This window comes from Cervus canadensis, chromosome 6, assembly GCF_019320065.1.
Source record: "Cervus canadensis isolate Bull #8, Minnesota chromosome 6, ASM1932006v1, whole genome shotgun sequence".
NCBI lineage: Eukaryota > Metazoa > Chordata > Mammalia > Artiodactyla > Cervidae > Cervus > Cervus canadensis.
Window position 1 is genome coordinate 51,225,508 of NC_057391.1, and position 5,215 is coordinate 51,230,722.

Below are 5,215 nucleotides of genomic sequence, written 5' to 3' on the forward strand. Positions count from 1 at the left end.
GTGGTGAAGGATGCAGGACTGATTCATCTTTGAAAACTCACTGAGCCCCCAGAGAGCCTGGCATGTAGTAAATGTTCAATAAATCCTTGTTGAATGATCAATGAGGGAGGGACTGTAGCTTACTCTGTGTCAAATCGTTCCTGAGGGACTCTGTTATGAAATGCTGCTCAGACTTTCAGCTCTACTGAAGGACAAATTAGTCTTTGACCAAGAAAATTACTTCTTGGTGGTTTCCCTCTTTCCTTGTGAAATGTCGACCAATATTACTACAGGGAAGCTTTTCAAAGTATTGAGATTTCTTCACTGGCTTTGAGAGCACATATTAGTATTTTTCATGGCTTCTTCTATTGCTTTATAAAAATATTTTGATCTGTATTCCCACACTGATTGCACAAGAGCTGAATAAACTGTTCTCATTAATGTCAGCAAAGATCCTTACCTCCCTACCCCCCGACCCCCGGAAGGGATGAAAAGGCTGGCATGACTTGGGATTGTCTGGGCTGCTCGGGAGAGGAACTTGGGAATAAAGGTTATGGGTTTTCTCGAGCCAGCTTCGAACTACTGTGACTCTCAGTGTGGAGGAAGTTGCCATGGAAAATAATTATACAGGCTGTTCTTAAGACTTCCCGTGGTCCAGTGGTTAAGAACCTATCTTTCAATGGGGAACATTGGTTTGATCTCTGGTCTGAGAAGATCCCACATGCCGCTGGGCAACTGAACTTGCTGGCCACAACTATTGAGCCTGCATGGCGCAACTAAGACCTGTGCAGCCAAATAAATATTAAAAATAAAGACAGGCTGTTCTTTTGGGAAGTAGTGATCAAGAAAGGGGGGTATACATTTGCCTATATGCTGCTGCAGGATTTTTTTTTCTTTAATTGGATTATAGTTGACTTATAATGTTGAGTTTCAGTGTACAGCAGAGTGACTCAGTTACAGATATTTATCCTTTCCCATTATAGTTTATTACAAAATATTGTATATAGCTCTGTGCTATACAGTAGGACCTTATTGTTTATATAATAGTTTGTATTGCAGGAATCCTTTTTGACAGCTTTATCTGCCCAAGAATCTGGTAGACTGGAGCTTTTTCCCACAGTGAAAAAAGAGGGTAGCTTTCCCATAATACTATCAGAACTTCCAGCCCTTGAAAGTTATTGTGGAGTCATCTGGGCTCTCATCTCAAACCCCATATTCCATGCTTAGTGAAGAGAGAGCAATGATACTGGAAGGGCTGGCTCACTGCCCAGAGAACACTCCTGTCACCTTGGTTTTGAGAATAAAACAGACAAATGAAGTTGGTGATTTCAGGGATAATTACTGACTTCAACCAAAGTCATTTTGGACTTTGTGTTTAAAGATCAGAAAGATTCTACCTGGGACTAGGAAGCTCCTTGATTTAGTCCTTAGAGATGTCATCCCTCAGTCCAGGCACTGAGCAAGATAGAAAAGACTGAATTAAAACCGTGAAGCTGATGGACAGTATTCAGAAGTACAATTCAGGAATGATGTCATCAAAACAGTGTCATAGGAGACCCCAGCCTCTGTCTCCCAACAAAGATCAATAATTTGACAGCTATATACAAATAGAAAGAGCTCTGAGAGCGCTCTGGAATCCACTTAAACTTTAGCAGCACAGTTGAATAAAACCCCTGAGAATAACAGTTCAAAAAGGGGAAGAAGACAGCTTCATTGTTTGTGTACATCATCCCATCCCCAAGCTGGCACTGCTCAGCACCAAAAAGAACTTCCCAGGTAGCTAGGGCTAGCTTGCCTCAGAATAGGTTGGGGGGTGAGTGACCAGTTTCTCCAGACTTTCAGGACACTGCATGAATGTCCTACCCCAGTTTCACCCCACTCCAGCCGGCAAAGCCAGTTCATACAGAGATGGCCAGGAACGAAGAGAAGCAGGAGCTGCCAGGGGTAACCACACAGCCGGAGTAATTATAGCTCCCAGTGACCTCATCTGCAGACAAACCTGACCGCTTTCCCCACTGGAATCCAAGGGCCAGCAGAGCTGCCTCCGACCCCCTGCAGATTTCATGGCTTTTGGCCCACAGGTATGCACACGTTCACTGATGCCAGCTGCCCGAGACCTTCTCCATTCACACCCCACAGCCCCGGCCCCCGCTGGGGCCCAGGATCTGTATTGGCAGCCGTCCCAGGCCTGTGAGGCCACTCAAGTTCAAGACTTCAGCCTAGATTCCTGCAGCTGAACCCCTCTGCCGCGTGTGCATTCAGGGAGAGCCCCCTTCTGCTGTGTCCTGGCCTCACACTCATCACTGGCCTCCACTGCTGTGCGTGTGTCCAAGGGGACATTGTCCAGCCATGGGAGAACACACCGACTGCTAGACCCCTCTGGAAAAAAGACAGGTGCACTTGTGGGCCTGCAGAAGGCCTTGGCTCCTGTCACTGCACTGCTAGCCCTTCCTGCCGTGCACCTGAAGAGCCCTGGCCTGGTCCCCGGAGCTGGCTACCACTGCGCCGCAGCAGTGGTGAGAAGCAGCAGTCAAGGCCTGCATCATGATAGCCAGGGCACCTGCAGCTGCCAGCATGCCTGTAGCTGGCTCCAGCCTTTTCTGTCTGCCCTGTCCCCCGCCACTACATGTGTGTGTCTGTCCACCAGCCCCTGCCACTACCCAGGCCCCTGCAGCTGAGGGTGTGCATACCACGAGCTCCAGCCACCACTGCTGCCTGCCTTGGTCTCCGGCTGCTAGAGTAGGAGGCACCGCAGCAGACCTCCATAGCCCCTGCAGCTCCTGGACGGCCATGGTGCTCACCAACCTACACAGCTGTTGATGATCCGGATCCCAGGAGCCTAAGTAGAAGGTTTATCACAGTCCCCTGAGCCCAGTGCTGCTATCCCATCCCCCCAGCACGTGGTGCTCTGCACAGTGGCCCTGGGGTCACAACATGCTCCAGTATGTCCCTGAAAGAAAGTGAGTGTTAGTCACTCAGTCGAGTCTGACCCTTTGTGACCCCATGGACTATAGCCTGCCAGGCACCTCTGTCCATGGAATTCTCCAGGCAAGAATACTGGAGTGGGTTGCCATTCACTTTTCTAGGGATCTTCTCAATGTATTGAACCCAGGTCTCTTGCACTGCAGGCAAATTCTCTACTGTCTGACTCATTGGAGAAGAGAGTGACTACCCACTCCGGTCTTTTTGCCTAGAGAATTACATGGACAGAGTGTGTCCCTACCTGCAGGTAGAAGTCTTCCCTTACCAAAGTTAGTTCATAAAATCTGGAAGATGTGATTGCTTCTTCAAATGTGCAGGCACCTATACAAGGCTACAAGAATCACAGAACCAGGAAAATAGGACTCCACCAAAAGATTACTGTAAGCCTCCAGTAAATAACACCGTTTGCTCCCCCACCCAAAGGGAGATTCAGGAATTTCCTAATGAAGAATCCAAAATAATTATTCTAAAAATGTTCAGAGAACTATACGAGAACACAATTTAAGGATATCAGGAAAACAGTACAAGAACAAAAGGAGACATTCAACAAAGAACATAAAAAAAGAACGGGATAGAAATTTTGGGGCTAAAGACTTTAATGACTGAACTGAAAAAAGAAATAGTATGCTTTACCAATAAACCTGAAAAAGCAGGAAGGAATCATTGAGCTTGAAGATAGATCAACTGAAAATGTCCAATCAAAGGAGCAAAAGGAAAAGAACAAAATGGTAAAGGGGATTGGATCAAGATGGCAATGCAGGAGGGTCCTGAACTCACCTGCTGCCATGGACATACCACATCTACAGCTACGTAGAGAATAGTTCCCTATGAAAGAAACCCAAAACTAGCTGAGCAACTCCTACACATCAGGCGAGGAAGGAAAAACTCACATCAAAATGGGTAGGAGAGACTGACACTATCTTTTCATGAATCCCACCCCTGGCACAGTGACTCACAGTTGGGAGGGAACTTACAACTCTGATTCTCTCTGAGGAACACAGGGTTTGAAATTGCCACTCCAACTTGTAAGAGCTGGAGCTGAGAGACTGGGCCCCGAGAGCATGTAGCTTTGAAAGCCAGCAGGGCTTGCATGCATGAAAGCCACAGGCTGACAACTCGTCTTAAAGGGTCGGGCATGGCACTCCCAAGCCCCAGTGCCAAGCGCACACCTCACCTAACCCACTGCTGGATCCTTGTACGTGCTCCTGAATACCTCTGTGAGAGCAAACTCCAGTAGGTAGGGAGTGTGCTTAGGAAACTGACCATGGCTGGTTGGCAAGTGAGAAGCCAAAAATGAGCTATAGAACCACCTTCTAGAATACAAAAGGCAGGTTTAAAATGGCCAGTCTGGTGAATATTAAGAACCAGGTAAAGTATAAAAGCTGAGCTAACATGTTTGCTACTTCAGAGACAAAAGGCAAAAGCAGAAGTAACTGCAAACAATATGAAAAATCAAGGAAATACATTATCACTAAAAGAAAATAGTAGTTCTTCCATTGCTAAAAACTCAAAGGCATGGAATATTATGGTCTAAATGATGAAGATTTGAAATAACTGTTATGAAGAAATTCAACAAATTACAAGAAAACTCAGAAAGGCCATTCAATGAATAATGAATAAAATTAATGGACAGAAGTTCTTTACCAAAGAGATGAAAATATAAAAAGACCTAAGTGAATTCTGGAGCTGAAAGATTCAATGAATGAGACTAAGTGTGCAATACAGAACATTTGTAGCAGGGCGGAGCAGATGAAAGAAAGCAGCAGCAACTTGGAGGATCGGAATAGAAAAGTAGTTCCCTCTCATCTAACTACTAAGATAAAAAAAAAAAGGGGAGAAAGCCTATAAGAGCTGTTAATTTCTATCAGAGGGGCAAATATCTGAATAATTGGAGTTCTGGAGGAGAAGGAGGAGGCAGAGTTTTTTATTTGAAGGGAAAACCCATGTGAAAGAAAATAGTGAAATAAACCTATTTACAAGAATGATTGGGGTATTTCCCATCAATGAAGTATCAAGGAACAATTTCAGATTACACACCTAGAAATGGGGTAAGTATGATTTAGATTATGGAAATCTTTGGAAGTAAGTCTCTCCATTACCATGAGATTCCACTGAGAGATGGTAATCTGGTATTTGTACAGAGCTCTAAAGTTTCCAAAGCATTTTCATACACTTCTCTCACTTCAGGTGTATAGCAGTCCTGAATGGTCTGTAGAGCACATATTCCCCTGTGACAGATAACTGAACTGAAACT